We start from the raw sequence: 18,585 nt of genomic DNA, 5'->3' as shown, positions 1-18,585 counted from the left end.
TCTAAAATTCCAATTCCATTACATATTGTCAACCAAAAACACCCAATTATAATAATGAAAGTTGATTTGTATAACATCTTACTTTCATTCCTTTCTTTGGCAGCGTCTCAAGGAAAAAATAGTTGAAAGTGCAATGTTGTAATAGAAAGAAATAAAAGTAGGATGCTATAATATGTAAATAAATGAAAGCATATTGCTGTATTTTTTTTGCATTTTGAATTATATTTTTATAGATATAGATATTAAAAGGATAGAGAAACCTCAATTGCCATCCAATATGAAGTTCTTTTGCAAGATTTTATGTCATTTGATTCGATTGGATGTGTAGATAAATAATGTTACATTTAATAAACATAAAAAATAATCAGTTAAATGACAAAAAAAAAATAAAAAAATAATGAGCTGTGGATACCTTTGCCAACCCAAAATCTTCAAACTTTGTGTCTAGTCTTTAATGAATAACCCTGGAGCACAGTGTTTTATATGTTGTCACATGTTCCATCTTTTTACCAACCTTTCATTTTACTTCTCTATGGTAGATTTTTATCATCTGTTCAACTAAAATTTTATTTTGCTAAAGGGGAAGCTAAACTTCACGAATATCCTTCTATACATAAAAAGAATGTCGCTGGTATAACCAGACTTCAAGATTGTAGTCCTTCCTTGTTAATCCCTTTTAAAATATTAAAAATGAAAATGATTGTAGAATGTAAACTTTAAAAGCTTACAAAAAGGGTAAAATAATACCAATAATTATGACCGATTTAACAAATATGTCATCATTGGTATTCTTGTTGGAGAGTTTTTGCATTGTCCAAGCTCTTTGTCAACTTCAACCCTCTCTTCCTATGTTTTATTAGCCTCCAGAGCTTTCCGCATCTCCACCAGAACCTTTTAATATTCTTCTATAGTCATCTTCTTAATTTAAATTGGTAGCCACCAACGAGGTGGTCATATTCCGCATCTCCACCATGAAGAACGTGGTACATCTTCTTTCTTAAGGCTTCAACCTCTTTAATATTTAAGAAATACCGAATAACAATCTACGGACCTACCATGGTAAGATTAGTTGATGATGAACTTAAAACCAAAAAACAGAAGAAAAAAATATATTAATGTTTAGGGTTATAAGAAGAATCTTGTACCTGAAGAATTGTTGTTGGTCAGAACTTGTATTTCCAACTACACCCACCATAGGTTCTCTTGTTCTTTTCTAAACAAATATAGATCAAGCAAGAGAGTTTAAAAGTTCATAGTAAATGACCGAGGAGTTAAATAAATTAAAAAATGGTATCCAAAGTTGAACATCTAGTTTCCTAACCTGTATTCACATTCTCATGATCAAGAACCCTTTCGGTCTCTTTCAATTGGTAACCGGGGACTATGTCACCCCTACTACTACTATCACGTAACATTATAGCATACTAGCACACAAAGCATAACAAATAGTAGCATACCAGACAATTATCACAAAGACAATCATCTCAACTATAATCACCTAGTAGTGGGCCGACATTGGTGCCTTAGACCCACTTCAACTGGAAGGTAACTCACCTCAAATGTCGTGAAGTAGCTGAATTCTCCTCGGCTCTGAAATCAACTCTCCTCAAACTCCCACACATAAATATCTCCTTTAATTACCCTTTCATACTCATGACCCCCTTAAGAGTCAACTCTGGTCAAAGTCAACCTTTTGGTCAAAGTCAATGTTCTGGTCAAAGTCAACCTTCTGGGTTGACTCGACTTGCCGAGTTGGTCCATCAACTTGCCGAGTCCCATAAATCATAAACCTCTTAAATCGCGATCCAACTCGTCGAGTTCTTGCACGAACTTGTCGAGTTTCTCCTATCAACAGAATCGGGACATTTCACTACAACTCGTCGAGTTCCTCCTTGAACTCGTCGAGTTCTTCAATCTTCAAAACTCAAAAATCATGGCCAACTCGTTGATTCATCTCCTAGACTCGCCGAGTTGGTCCATCAACTTTCCGAGTCCCATAAATCATAAACCTCTTAAATCGCGATCCAACTCGTCGAGTTCTTGCACGAGCTCGTCGAGTTTCTCCTATCAACAGAATCGGGACATTTCACTACAACTCGTCGAGTTCCTCCTTGAACTCGTCGAGTTTTTCAATCTTCAAAACTCAAGAATCATGTCCAACTCGTTGAGTCATCTCCTAGACTCGTCGAGTTTGCTTAATAACAGAAAAGGTTGGGACCACGATCCAACTCGTCGAGTTGGATGAACAACTCGTCGAGTTCCCTTTAGTCTAAATCCATCCAGTCACTTCCAATCGAGTTCAATGCTTCCAAACCATAGATATGGTCCTCTAGGACTAAGTTACCATGTAAAGTTGCTAACTTTACGTCCATGCATGGTGTCATGAAGCTAGAAACACCAAAGCTAAGCTATGAAAGAGATCAAGGGAATGGAGAAGGACCAAGGCTTGATAAAGCTGGCAACTTTAAGCCTCACAGGCTCATTAGTGCCTAGAGCTGAAGTCACAACTTCATGATATACTCAAATTCTGAAAATGACTTCAATATGGCCCAAAAGTGACAACATACTACCCTAAATGAAGATCTAAGTAATAGAAAGCCAAGGTATCGACTTTATACCTCAAATGATTCAGAAATGCAACTCGAACTCTGGATCTACTAGCTTCCTCTTGGATCCCCAAGCTTCCCCTTCCTTCACAAGCTTCAAAATCACAAAGAATGCACAAAATGGCTCAAAACACTCAACAATGGATTAGGGTTTCGTGGCTAGGGTTTGGGATGATGGAGGCTGTAAATGAGGCTGACCTTTGGAGGTTAAGGTGTTTAAATAGGGTGCTGAGCCCTGAAAATTAGGGTTTCATTCTGGCAGCCCTACTCGTCGAGTTGCGCTCTCGACTCGACGAGTAGACTTTAAATCCCGCGTACAAATTCCATTCCTACTCGATGAGTTTGGGGCCTCCAACTCGTTGAGTTCCTGTAAAAAATGAATAAACTGATTTGAAATACATACCAGGAACCAGGCGTTACAAATCTCCCCCACTTATTTTATACTTCGTCCTCGAAGTCTACTGCACCTGGAAATAGCTCTGGGTAGTGCTCCCTTATCTCATCCTTTGGCTCCCAAGTCCATTCCGAGCCCTTGCGGTGCTGCCACTGCACATTTACTAAATCTACCCTCTTATTCCTCAGATCCTTCGTCTTCCTATCGAGGATGGATATCGGTCGCTCAATGTAGTTCCGGCTGTCATCTACCTGAATATCCTCTAAGGGCACCACTGCAGAGTCATCTACCAAGCACTTCCGCAGCTGGGAGACATGAAAGGTGTTGTGGATCTGACTAAGCTCGACTAGCAGATCCAGTCGATATGCGACCTTGCCCACCCGGGCTATAACCCTGAACGGTCTGATGTATCTGGGGCCCGACTTGACCCGCTTCCTGAAACGGATGACACCTTTCCAAGGTGACACCTTCAGGAGGACCATATATCCTACCTGAAACTCCAGGTCTGATCATCGTCTGTCGGCATAGCTCTTTTACCGACTCTGGCCCGTCTGGAGTCTACTCCGGACCTCATGGATCCTCTCTGTGGTCTTGAGTACCACTTCGGTACTCCCCATGACCCTCTGACCGACCTCGCCCCAACATATTGGGGTCCTACACTTCCTCCCGTATAACATCTCGAAGGGAGGTCGGTCGATACTGACATGATAACTATTATTGTAGGAAAACTCTGCCAAGGGAAGATAGGTATCCCAGCTACCACCGAAGTCTAAAACGCACGCCTGCAACATATCCTCCAAAGTATGGATGGTTCGGTCACTGTGACCATCCGTCTACGGGTGAAAAGTCGTGCTAAAGTGTAGGCGAGTACCCAACTCGTCATGAAATTTCTTCCAGAATCTGGAAGTGAACCGTACGTCCCGGTCAGAAATCACAGAAACTGGCACTCCATGTCGAGATACTACCTCTTTGTTGTAGATGTCATCCAGCTTCTCGGCCGAAATACTCTCCTAGATCGGGATGAAATGAGCACTCTTGGTCAACCGATCCACGATGACCCAAATCGAATCCACTCCCCGTGCGGTCTTGGGAAGCTTCGTGATGAAATACATAGAAATATCCTCCCATTTCCACATAGGGATATCCAACGGCTATGTCTTGCCGTGAGGTCTCTGGTGTTCGGCCTTGAGCTTCCTGCAGGTCAAGCACCTCTCGACGTACCATGCTACATCCCGCTTCATGCAGGGCCACCAGTTAGCAGGGCGAATATCTCTATACATCTTCATCGCCCCGGGATGGATAGAAAACCTGGATTTGTGCGCTTCCTCCATCAAAACCTGGCACACACCTCCATGATATGGAACCCACACTCTACAATGGAGTGTCAATAACCCGCGACTATCATAGTCGAAGGAGGAAACCTGATCCACAATACGCTCGCTCTTCCGATGTTCCTCCTTCATAGCCTCCTACTGGGCCTCCCGGATCTGCTCCAAAAGCAGAGTCACTACTGTCATCCTCAGACAGATGTCTCTAATCAGGGTTGCGAATGCCTTGCGGCTAAGTGCATTGGCCACCACATTGGCCTTCCCCGGATGGTAGAGGATCTTACAATCATAGTCCTTCACCACATCTAACCACCGACGCTGCCTCATGTTCAGATCCGACTGATCCATGAGGTACCTCAAGCTCTTGTGATCCGTGTAAATGGTACAACGGACCCTATAAAGGTAATGTCGCCAAATATTGAGGGCGAAAACAACCGCCCCCAACTCTAGGTCGTTCGTCGGGTAGTTCGCCTCGTGAGGCTTCAGCTGCCTCGAAGCGTAGGCGATGACGTGCCCCCTCTGCATCAGCACTGTGCCCAACCCCGAGATGGACGCATCACAGTATACCACGAAGTCATCAACTCCCTCTGGCAGGGCTAATATCAGCGCCTCGCACAACCTCTGTCTCAACGTCTCAAACGCTATCTGCTGCTCAGGCCCCCAATGAAAAACAACAACCTTCTTCGTCAGCCGGGTCAGGGGTACAACTATCTTGGAGAAATCCTGAATGAATCTCTGATAATAGACTGCTAATCCGAGGAAACTCCGAATCTCATATGGAGACTTCGGAACCTCCCATCTCATCACGGCCTCCAACTTGGCCGGATCGACCAAAATACTGTTCTGGTTGACAAGGTGCCCCAGAAACTGCACCTCGTGCAACCAGAACTCGCACTTGGAAAACTTGGCGTACAAGCTCTCCCTACTCAAGGTATCCAACACCTCTTGCAAGTGCTCCTCATGCTCCTCTTGCGTCTTGGAGTAAACCAAGATGTCATCGATAAAGACTATAACAGACCAATCGAGCATCGGTCTGCATACGCGATTTATGAGGTCCATGAACACGACAGGAGCATTGGTGAGCCCGAAGGGCATCACCACAAACTCGTAATGACCATAGCGAGTCCGGAAAGCCGTCTTCTGTACATCCTCATCTCTGACTCTCATCTGGTAATATCCTGAACGCAAATCGATGTTAGAGAACCAAGATGCCCCCTGTATCTGATCGAAGAGGCCATCAATCCTCGGGAGTGGGTAACGGTTCTTCACCGTTACCTTTTTCAGCTCCCGATAGCCTATGCACATCCGGTGGGACCCGTCCTTCTTCTTCACAAACAGAATCGGGGCTCCCCAAAGCGAATTACTCGGTCTGATGAATCCCTTGTCTAACAGCTCCTGCAGCTGTGTAGACAACTCCTGCATCTCGGGAGGAGCAAACCAATATGGTTCCTTGGCTATCGATGTCGCACCAGGAATGAGGTCAATCCGGAACTCCACCTGCCTCTCCGGAGGTATCCTAGGGAACTCCTCTGGGAACACATCCGGGTACTCTCGCACAACTGGCACATCGCTCACGGTCGCCTTACCTGCCTCCCGGGTATCCATAACGTAGGCGACATTGTTGGATTTGGTGTCTAAGCCAATAACTATAATTGGGATGTACTTGACCCGATTGTAGCATGGTCCTTTTGGGTTTCCTTCACCATTGCAATTTGATAGGATGAACTTTTGAGAATAAGGTTATTTATGATTTATTAATATATTACAAGTATAATATATTAATGTGAAATCATATTATTTAATTAGTATTGATCAAGAATTAATTTGGAATTAAAGGTATACTGATAAATATAAAGTAACTAAACTTTTATTAAAATTCCCAATCTTAGTTACTTTAGGAAAATGTGAAATGGTGCTAATCAATGAAATTACACTTTGCACCTTGTTAAGTCGTTAGTGGAGCGTGTGTGGTTAACCGACACACTAATCTGGGACTGACAATGTGTGGCAAAGGCTAGCTTGATGTTAATCATAGATCAATGGAGCGTGTGTGGTTAACCGGCACATTGATTAGGTGATTTGTAACATTGAGTGTACTAAGCTAATTTGCATGGTTATTCACACATCGTTTGTGATCCTCGGCATCCCAGTCACAAACTTGAAGGGCACAATCGAGATTTAAACATGCCATTGAAAAGTTCAATGAATCTCAAAGGATCTAGGAATTTCAATCCAATTAAAACTTAATAATCTATTTCGTTTTTCATGGTGGAAATTGGTAAATCGTCATTTACCTACCTTCAAATATTTTACAATTGGATTACGTCATCCCTCTTTGCAATTGTAAAATATTGTGTTGGGTCCTAGCCTTATTATTTCGTTTTGGGTGTTATATTAAGGACTTAAATCAACTAACTTGAATTTCTCCCTTGTAGATGTCTAGTTCAGACAACTATGGTCTTTCCGAATCTTTTGGAAAAAGCCTTCCATATGAAGATGATATTCCACAATATCATACTTTACTTCCTCCACCTCCTCCAATTATTCTCCATGACCCACAAGTTCGAAGACTTGAAAAGTTCAAGTTCACTCAAGCCCTATTGGCTAGTAAACACCAAGATGGAAGGTTTATGTGTGCACATGTCTTGGATATGATGTCACACATTGACAAGCTGAGAATGTTGGGTGTCGTTTTCCCAAGGAAATTGGTTGTTGACTTGGTTCTTCAGTCACTTCCCGATTCGTATAGTTAGTTTGTTAAAGACTACTACATGACAGACCGCGACGTGACCCTTATTGATCTTACCTATTTGCTTATTGCTGCTGAATCAGCAATGATTTGGCGCAATGATCAAGCAAATTTGATTGGAAGATCTACTTCCCAAGCTGCCATGGACATAGGCAATGACATAGATAGTCCATAAAAGATCCCTTCTCCTATGGGAAGGGAATTGGCTATGGTCAAAAGATTTAACCATAAGAGAAAAACCAGTTCTGAGATAGTTCCATGTGCAAATGGCAAAGTGTCCACTTGTTTCTACTGCCATTTGAAGGGACATTGGAAGCGAAGTTGCACTGAATACCTGAAAGATCTAAGAGAAGGTAAAGTCAAAAAGGTTTGACTCTACTTCAGGTAAATCCGCTATCTAACTCTATTAAGTTCCCATTTGGAGATTCTTAATACATGATGTAATGAAATTACATTTAGATGTTTTCAGGATCGAAGAAAAGAAAGGAAGCTTAAAGGAAGAGCAAGTTGAATCTGGTCGCAGGTCGGATTTTTGAGCTGCTGCTTAGGAGTTATGATAGATTGATTAGGAAATATTTTGTAACATTGTTTTTCATATGTAATTGCATTGTAAGGAAAAGTTTTTTTCCTCACCTTTTGTAAATAAATAAAATTTTGATTTTTTTTATCTTATTTATATTTCCTTGTAGTGGCATATGTGAAAATTGATGTTTGTATTTTTAGCAATATGGATTTGATTCTTTCGTTTGTGGTAGTGTCTAAATTTACCAAATAAGGAAAGATTCTCATCACCCAAGTTTCGATTAGACAGAAACTTGGGATTATGCAACTTGTATTGTATGATGAATGAGAACCTTCATATTTAGGAAATTAGGACTAATTCCTTGTTCACATACATAAGTGAGTTAAGTGAAGGACTAAGGGATCGGGTACACTTGGTTGTGCACTGGTCATGTCCACCACAAAGAACGATAAGACTATTCGTCATGGTTTACTAAAGTTAGTAAATATGGTTATGCTTACAAGATTAAGTATAATTCTGAGTCATTGAAAAGTCTCAATGTATAGCAGAACGAATAAGAAGAATCAAAGTCGGCAGAAAGATAAAAGTTTCTCCAATATGAAAAGATGGGAGAGTACTTGAGTATCGTGTTTTATGATTATATTAGTGATTATGAAACCATATCACAATTGATCCTCTAAGGACACCTTAGTGCATTTGTTTGGCTAAGAAGAGGAATCAGGAATTGTTGAAATGGTTAAATCAATTAAGATGAATCATACTTCGTTCCAAAATCAAATCTTAGAGCTGTACTCCAAGATTGTATATTAAGTGACATATCAGAAAATGTAGAGTAAAATGTTTTCTACTCTTGTACATTTGAAATTGGTAAGTTGTGATGTTTTGGATACAACAAAGATCAACTAAGACCAATTGTGTGAAGTGTTTGTCTTGATAAGTAACCACACTAACTCTTGAATATTTGTTTGTCAAGTAATGTTTCTTGACAAAGAGAATCTTATATGTCAAGAGGTTAGTGAGAGTCTTAAAGGTCTTGAAAAGTTTCAAGAACTAATCAAGAGTAAACTTATTATTAATCACCAGCACACGACTTGAGGTTTGTAACCTATCGTGTTGACATATTCTTGTTTCTGTGCCCATTCTAGTTGAAGTTGACTATGCATGTGAGTTCTATGAGTTCTCAATTGTTCGCATAACAACTTGGAAGCAATGGTAGGCCCTTGAGCTGCCAGATGGCAAGAAATTAAGATTGAACAAGTGCGGTCCATATGAGTTTGGATTTGTCACAAACCCTGTCTTGTGATTATGTTTATGACAAATTCACATGGATAGGAAAACATACACCATAAAAAATCTAAGTGTCATAAGGTTTCTATCCAATTCATGAAAATGGTTGTGAGGAAACGCTTTCACTAAGTAGATTTTAAAGAGTTAGCAATTATGATATTTGCATTCTCGAATTCGATTATGACTACGACATCCCTCTTCATAGTTCGAATTTTTGATCTTCAACTTTGATACTTCTATAGCTCCAAAAATTCTTCAATTTTTCAGTAATTTCTTTCTCTTTTTTCTTTTATAAATATCTCACTTTTTCCACCCAAAACCTACATGCTTAAGCAGGGGCGCTTAACTTCAACCTTTATCGGTTAAAGATATTAGTTTTCCTGGATACATTTCAAGTACAAGCTGCTAAACATATTGCATCCCTCAAACTAAGCGAGGTTATGTTTTTGTCCCATGATTTCACTAGATTAAAGGAGGCCAAAAATGCACTATAACGTATATTGGCTCAACTAAACATTTGAGCTCTTATCGGATCATCCCACACAACACTAGCAACTTAAGTTTAGATTATCATTATAACTAGAATTTTTATTTAGATTATTATTTCAAATCTATTTCTAAATTTTTAATTCTACTAAATTCTAGCAATTTACTTTTAGCAATCTAAGCAATTACTTTTTCGACCTCCTACCCCACACTTATTACATACAATGCCCCCATTGTATGAATAAACTAAATAAAAGCAATAAAAGGGAGAAAAAGGAACAGACTCCCCTGGGATAGTAGCGTGATCGCACTCCAATTGTGTGGATGAAATGTGCATCTCGAATATGGATTTCTTCTAAATCGGAACTCGGACCTTCAACTCGCGAAATATGTGAATGAGCCAACAAGCAACTAATCGAAACTTCCATCTTCCATAAGAGTGGATGCAAATCTCCAAAGCGTGTAGAATAATGTGGGAAAGCAAACGCCACATTGTATGGTATAGGAAATGAGCCATAATAGTCTTCAAAATGATCCAAAAAGAAACGTGGTAATCCATAAGGTACAACGCGCCAAAGGACTTCATGTTTATGAAAAACGTAAAATCACGACGTGATAAGGTTTGCCACGTCGTGGTGTCGCACAAAAACGTAAACTGGAAATCTAATGAATATCGGTTCATGACGTGAAATGGGTCGCCACGTCGTGAAACCTGGGCAATCAGGAAATAAAAATTTCCCACTTCTTCTTGAACCGTGAACGTTGACCAATGCCTTAATGGGTTAAAACTCTTCTAGTTCAGTATTTTAAGGACCATTTCTGACTCCATCCTCTCTTTTTGACGCACCCCACACTTATTTCCAATTGTGGGTCTCGACTCTTGACTTGAAACTCTAAACGACCTTTGGCTAAACATAAACGCTCATAACTCCCGACTTCCTTCCCTAGACTCCGTAGCAAATATGAAATATAGCAACCAAAGGAAAGATAACAGTAACATAATAATTTAACGAGTCTTACAAACCAAATTAAGTTCTAACCCTAACAAAAGCTAATAAAAAAAACTAAAATAAAATAAAAAGTAAAATAAAGCGATCAATCATCATCTTCACGTCTTTAAGCTCCACTCGGTCCTTCTCCATCTCCCCTCGGTATCCAAAGCTCCTCCCAATGTAAGGGCCTTGCGGTAGCCCGGAAGGTGGTCGAACCACACCCATGTGAGAAAACATGGTTTCTAGAAGTTGGGTGTTATAATTCATCCCACCGCGAAGATTATCCAAGTAAGAGCCAACCCGACTTTGAAATGGGTCGGTGGGTACTCCACCCTCATATTATTGCGCTGATTGACGATCTCTTTCCACGTCTCCCCGGGCTCTAACATTCCGCCTTCTGGGCCTCGGTGGAGGTTGTTGCTTGGGTTGCTCCATTTGTTGCTCATCATCCTCCGGGGGTATAACATACCCGCCCCTGACATTTACCACTACTCTCATAACTCCCAACACTTGAATTGACAATTCACTGTCGGGAAGACGTGTAAGATTCCGCACAAAATCAGGTGTCAAAATATTGTACGACCGGGCAAGGCGGGTGACCAAATGTCCACCTGTTATCGGACTCCCTTGCCTAGAACCGACCGCTTTCTTTCCCAAGAATCTCGCAAGCATATAGGGGAGATCACAACAAACCCCGGGAGTAATGATACTCCATAGATAGAAAATTTTTTGAATGGAAACCTTATCACCATGGTGCTTGTGATTGATAGAAAATGTGACAAGGCGATGAAGAAAACGATGCACGGGATTCCGAATATGCGATTCACAAGAATCACGAGAATCATACGTGTGAATTGAGATAGTTCTCCAAAATTGGGCATCGAAAGTGCCGGGTGTAAAATCCCGAACACATCCAAGCAAGAATGGCACAAAAAATGGAGATTGAGTTTCCACCTTCGTGTATAAGCCCATGCGTCATGCGAACTCGCGAAGACTGCACTCGCGATAAACCCCACCCAACCGGAAAACAAGCGCCCGGTTGTAATCAAAATCCATAGTCCTTTCCTCAAAGCTTACGGTAGAGAAAAACTCCACCGACAATTCCCGATAAACGGGTTCTTGAATTGTAAACAAGTTCCTCCAACCGTGATATGTAAAAGAAAAATCATTGCCTTCATACACCTTCGTCCAGAAATGCTCCAATTCTGAAACCATGCCCACACCTCTAAGCCAATTCCAATCCACAATGGGTGCTATCGCAAACTCCCGCTTATATAACCATCCCAATCGGTTCTCATATGTTGTCAATAATGCCCGAGATATATTCCGTGGAAATTGATACAATGGGTGAATGCTCGCCACGTTGATCAGGTCATTTTCCTGATGAACCGCCCTTCTAGGTCCCATTCCTGAAATCATCAAAAACAAACCAAAACAAAACAAAAACACCCAAAATATTTCATTAAAAACGAAACAGGAAACCTGGTCGCCCAGGATTCACGTCGTGGAAAAGTGGTCCACGTCGTGAAATGCGTTCGGACGTGAAACTCAGATCGAGCATAACACAGTCGAAACCGAGCAAAAATAACACTTGGGGTTTGTTTATCTGACTAATCTAAGACCATGCATCCATATAACACCAACTAATTTAACCAATTTGGGACTTCTAATTTCTAGGCAAACCCTAACCATCAAAATGCATAAATTAAGACAAATGGCAGCAATTAAAGGATGAAATACATACCAAATGGAGTTAGAAGACAAGAAAACGCAAGTGATTTGGAAGAAAAATGAAGAAAATCGACTGTGGGGTGTTCTTGCTCCCGTTCGTGCAACCAGTGGAGTAAACAAATGGTAGGTCAAAGTGCTTATGTAACTGGTCCCCACCCCCCGTGTCCTTTTAACGGCCACGACGTGAACGGCAATTTCACATCGTGGTTTGTTTTAGGGGCCAAATTAATCCGGTTCATTAAAATAAAAAAAACACTGGGCTGAGAAATTAGGCTACTGGAAGCCAGTCCTCGTAATTCCTTTATGGCCACGTCGTGAAACACATGTCCACGACGTGATTTCAGTCTGAACTAAAAATTAACTAAGTTAATGACATGTATTTAGTTTAATTGTTTACCACTTAACTCTAAAGTACCCCACAACTAACTTTTACCAATTAAGAGTTTTTAGATGATGAATTGATCACTTCCCTAAACAAAAAATGTAAAAACTCAAAAGAAAATGCAAACCAAACTCGGGTTGCCTCCCGAGAAGCGCTTCTTTTTGAGGAGTCTTGAGCTGGACTCCGTGCCTCCTACGTTGAATCTTCAGATGAGTCCATCACTAGCTGGATTTTCTGCTCCTTCCATCGCCTTTTGTACGCTTGAACATGCCTAATGTACGCCTTTTTTGAATTCTCCTTTTTAGCTTTGCTCTCGTCTCCATCAAGCTTGCGTTTGGTCCCTTTTGTTTCCAATTTTCTTTACTCTTAAGCTCCATAGGATTCTTCTCTTCCGTAACTACTGGACTTGTTTTTATAGACGTAACCGCTTCTTCATCACTTGTCAATTCATCGCTCTCCTCACTCACCCAAGTTGTTGGTGTCTTATAAGCAATCACTTCAAAGACTAGTGGAACAGATGCTCTTGGCTTGGTGTGTTTGACTTGATGAATTGTCTTGATCTCTTCCTCCATAAGCTTCTCGAATTCTTCAAGTTCATTATCTTTATCAATATTAAAAACTTCGCCTTGAACATTATTTCCTTGAAAACTATCTTCCACTCCAAAAGTTGCTTCATCATCACCAACCCTCAACGTAAGCTTGGATTTACGAACATCAACTAAGGCTCTAGCAGTATTAAGTAGAGGGCGACCAAGAATAATTGGGACATTAGCATCCTCTTTCATATCCATAACTACAAAGTCAATTGGGAAAACAAATTTCCCAATTTTTACAAGAATGTCTTCTATAATCCCTCTTGGGTGAGTCACTGAACGATTAGCCATGTGAATAGTCATCTTTGTAGCCTTCATTTTCTGAATATTAAGCTTTTGATAAAATGAATATGGCATCAAATTTATGCTAGACCCAGAATCGGCTAAAGCATATGTCTTCAAATTATTCCCAAACTCACATGGAAGAGTGAGGCGTCCAGGATCTCCCATTTTCTTTGGTAACTCTCCCAACACAACTCTGGAATTTTGCTCACTAAGAATTACTTTAGAATTCTTCTTCAATTTTTGACGATTATCTATAAGATCTTGTAGGAACTTCGCATATTCTGCAATTTTTGATAATGAATCGATAAAAGGAGTATTGATAGGAATACCCTTTATTTGCTGAATAAACCCCAGATGTTCCCTTTCCAGTGGACTGAGATGTGCTCGAGACGGAAACGGTAAAGGCGGTTGATATGTCGGAACAGCTACTGAAATTTTCTGTTCAGACTGGTTCCACGACGTGAGAATAGCGGACTCACGTCGTGAACTTGGCATTTCAGCAACATCTTCATTTTCGAGCTTCAGCTTCTTCGGCTTTGGATCGGGCTGCTTTGGTTCCACTTCTAGTGCCTCCAAAAACTCAGAGATTGCCTCTTCTTCAATATCAATAGCCATAACATGAGGTTGAGCTTTCTTTTCCGGAAGTTGTGAGGATAATTTGTTGTTCACCAAAGTAGTGAGTTGACCAACTTGGACTTCTAAACTATGAATCGATGCTTGATGATTTCTTAAGGAAGCTTGCTGGTCAATCATCATTTTGTGCTGTTCTTTCATCATATTCATGTGTTCCTTTAGCACTGAATCGGTATCATCATGCCTTTTCTCGGATGCTTCCATAAATCGGGTCAAAATATTTTCTAAGTTTACTTTGTTTTCGGCTGGTGGTTGCTCTTTTTGATAGAAGTCTCGGCCTGTCTGCTTAAATTTCTCTTCCTTTTGCTTCTTGTATTCATCATATGGTAGCCACTCTTTCTTTGGTTTTCTCCAATCCTCATCATACTTATCCCCACTCGAGTAGCAAACTTGCGCCCTTTTGTTCCCATACTCATCCAAGTTGCAATCTTTAGTCAAGTGTGGTCCATTACATCGTTCACACCCAACTTTAATTGCATGAATTGATTGGTCCATTTGTGTCAATCTCCGGTCCATAGTATTGAGCATCGCCATCATAGCAGCCATTTCTTCAGAATGTGTACCCCACTACCTTTTGCTCCATCTTGTCTTGGGTTGTGGTACTCACGAGAGTGTCTTGCGAATTCTTCAACTAACTCCTTGACCTCCCTTGGATTCTTCTTTGTCAATAGCCCTTGAGAGTCAAGGAGTTGTCTTGTCATAACATTGACCCCATCGTAGAAAATAGACATCTCTTGTTGAACATTTAGATCATGTTGAGGACAATTCCTTAACAACCCCTTGTAGCGCTCCCAAGCTTCGTATAATGACTCCCCCGGTTGTTGCTCAAAGTTGGCTATTGCCTTCTTGAGTTTAGCTATCTTGGAAGGTGGGCAAAACTAATCTAGAAATCGCTCATGCATTTGAGCCCAAGTAGTGATTGTACCCGGAGGAAGTGTTTTCAACCAGTCTTTTGCAGCTCCCTTAAAAGTAACGGGAAGCATCCTTAATAAGACGGTATCTCTATTCACATTCGGAACATTAAAATAATCCGCAATGTCATTAACTTCATCTAGGTGCTTAAAATCATCCTCATGATCTTTTCCATAGAATGGAATATCCTTCAGTGCAGTAAGGATGTGGCCCTTCAACTCGAATGTGGCAGTGACAGGAATCGCGGGTTGTACCAAATCTGGACCAACATCATCTCTGATACGCTTCTTGTAAGCTCCCATGGACATCTCGTCAATATTTGCCATTTCGTTGCTTGGGTCGTCTTCTGGTTCGCTCGTATATAGTCCAAAATCGGCTTCGGATTCATATTCTGATTCGTTTGGGTTAGGAGTTGGTTCTAGGTTTTCAACTTTGCTCTTGTCCTTTGAAGATGAACTTGATTCTCCCGTTTTCTTCCCCGACTTCTTTGAGAAAACTGACTTGAGTTCTTGTAAGGGTGTCTTCTTTGGTGTTTGATCTTCTTTCACATTATTATCTTTCTTTTTGTGAAAGGCAGACTATGGATCTTAAAGAGGTGGCACCAAAGGTGTGTTGGACCCTCTGGTCATGTACTTCTGCAAGACAAACAAAATAAACAAAAACGTAAAACTGAACTAAGAAAGACAAACTAAAAACTAAGAAAACGAGGATCACATGATTCACGTCGTGAGCCTGTAAAGCTCACGTCGTGAGTTCTATAATGCAGAAAAAATATTGAAACTGAAAAAAAAATAACTCTTTACAGGTTTTACCCCACAAAAAGGATCGATTAATTTAATGCAAATAAATTAGCAATTACTAAGCCATTCCCTGGCAACGGCGCCAAAAACTTGATGTGCACAAAAGTACCCACTAATTTTATATTTATAACCTAACTAACTTAACTAACTAAAATGCACCTAGGCAGTGTACCTAGTCGAATTATAGAATAGTTGGGTAAGTCGGGTGTCGATCACAGGGAACGGTGTTAACTAATTAATCTACTTACTACTAAATTAACCTAATTATTAACAAAGGAAGGGTTTTTATCTGATTTTGCAAGATCAGACGAACTTAACTCAAATTCAATCAATAATTTAGAACACTCTTGTTTAGTTCGAATCTACTTCTTCTTTATGGTTAGCTAACAATTAGGGATTATCAATTTGGTTATTATGGTATTAGTAATTTAAGTCTAAATTTACCAATATTAAACTAATTCATGTAAAACTATGTATGGTCACACACAATCAAACACAGAATAAGTTGTAGATTATGAATTTACTATGTAAGATTAGGCAAACACAATTATGGTCATAATTCATGTTCTCTAGCACAGCCAAATTTATTTACTTCAATTACTATCTAAGATTTTGGTCGATCCTAGATCTAGCAATTCAATGTTCACTAAATTACTAGGTTTCAAGTTCATGTAATTCAATAATCACTAAGCTACACAGAACATGAATTCAAGCAACTAAAGAAACAAATATTAACATGCTAGGTAGTACAAATCAAACACAAGCAAATTACCAACTAAGCAAATCCATTATCAATAAGCTAAACCATAAGTTAGAAGCTTCATCTAGCTAAACAAGAGTAGCTAGATTCAGCTGCTCATAGCAACTAATAAACAAAAACAATTCATAATAGAAGTCATAATGAATGTACCAAACAAATAAACTTATTATGTACTCTTCTCTCCCTAGGTGATAAAAGCATCTTCCAGAACTTCTTCTCTCCTCCTAATCGTCTCTAGGTCTGCCTTCTGTCCACTAAAAGTCTTCTTTAGTCGTAATAAACAAGGGTATTTATAATTTCCGATTTTTCCCTTTTCACGTCGTGACTTGATGTTTCACGACGTGGTTTTAGAGGAATCCTTATCGGGCAAGGATTTTACTTCGCGTGTACTTATCTTCTGCAAGACTCATGCCACGTCGTGGCCTTCTTGTTCACGTTGTGACTTTGGTAAGTTCCGTGGATTTCTTCAACTTTTGTACTCAAAGTCTCCAATGTTCAAAGTATTGTCAATTTTGGTCCCTTTCTTCAAAAATGCTTCACTTTGGCTGCAAATAACAATTTATCCTTATAAGTACCATTATTCTATGCAAATAACCAAAATATCAATAAAAATGTAAATAAATATTGCCTAAAATTATGTATAAATATGGCAATATCAGAGATTTTAATCAAATTTAGTCAAGGTTTTATATGAATACCATGTTGAAATGCTTCAACATTGGAAATTCTAAATATGGAAATATTATAGCAAAAGACTGGTCAAGTATCATGTCTTTATGTAAGCCATTATGAATCGTATCCCATATGCTTCGGGTATAGGATCGATTGCATATGTTATAATATTCATGTGTTCTAATTTTCCCAAATGCCTAGGGAATTAAGAGGGAAAAAGGAGTAGAACTGGATATGACTAAAGTTATTAAACAACTGCTAAGAACAATCCAAGGTTCGCCAAAGATTGGTTGTTTATGGATAGTTGGAAGTGTAGTAATGGATGGACCATATTGACATTATTATGAATAGACATGATTCTATTAACAATGAGTTGTCATATGGCAAATATGGAAATGTTTCCATAATGGGAGTTGGATATCAAGAATCTATGAGAAAGTTAGAAACTTTTATGCAAGAAGGATGTTCAAAGGAATGTGCTTTGAATATGAGACTTCAGATCTATGGAATTGCCTTGTAACAATCTCCAATGGAAAGTTTTGTAATTGACAAAGTCTCTGTGACTTGTGTACATAGTCATTACAAAAGGATCACTGCATATAAGTTTAGAATCTAACAAATTACAGTAAGCGGAAAGAACCTGGTATTATTACACTTACGATAAGGATTTGGAATTGTGAAATGAGTATCGTTGGAAATGTTTACAATTGATCTATTTCACAAAGTACGGACCGTAGGTAAACATAGTTTGCATGCTTGGAGCATGGGATAACTATTGTTTTAATTCAAGTATTAGTTGATAAATCGAAACAATATACAATGAATAATGTGTAATCAATATGGTGATTAAATAAAAGGTGTTTTATTTACACTCAAAAGTTTTGGGGCCATATAGGATTAGTATTATTCTTCTGTTTCACTTTGCATGTTTTGACTTCCAGAATAATAAGAATTATTCAAACTATCCACAGTCGATCATACGTTGGAAGTAAGTATGAAAGAAGACTGTCATGAGTTGGCTTGTAGATTGTCTAAGGCGTTAGACATAGCAAAAGTTTGCTACACCATTCATGAGTGCTCCTAAAATAAGATTTGAGTATTGGATTAACCCACGCTCACCTGAATCACTTCATGGAATTTATCATGAGTGATTGTGAGACGATAATATCATATAATCTTCAAACTAAGATATATGAGTTGTTGACTACGAGTTGGTTGTGCATTGATGATACGAAAACGCATCAGTAACTTGATGTTATAAAACGCATCGTTGTGCATAACTTAATGAGTAGTTAGTTCAAGCATATAATGTCGAAGTTTATCTATTCCTTTTATCCTAAGAGGATTAGAAGCGATATCTTGGGCCCCTCGATGATTTTGTTTTGACTATGTGTCGGGCCCGGTCAGCACTAAATTGATGTATTCAGTTATGTTCTATGTCAGACGAATCGA

The 18,585-nt window shown here is 39.5% G+C and overlaps 1 non-coding gene across 1 annotated transcript; it reads left to right on the top strand.

The window, feature by feature from the left end:
* Positions 1-14,736: 14,736 nt before the first annotated feature.
* LOC145168236 (small nucleolar RNA R71) lies at positions 14,737-14,843 on the top strand. Its single transcript, XR_013741804.1, has one exon. It is a non-coding gene; the product is annotated as a small nucleolar RNA R71 (small nucleolar RNA).
* The last annotated feature ends 3,742 nt before the right edge of the window (positions 14,844-18,585 follow it).

Source organism: Lactuca virosa, chromosome 3 (genome assembly GCF_052849685.1).
Source record: "Lactuca virosa cultivar CGN04683 chromosome 3, Lactuca_virosa_CGN04683_v6, whole genome shotgun sequence".
Taxonomy (NCBI): Eukaryota; Viridiplantae; Streptophyta; class Magnoliopsida; order Asterales; family Asteraceae; genus Lactuca; species Lactuca virosa.
This window is presented reverse-complemented; position numbering and strand designations above follow the sequence as displayed.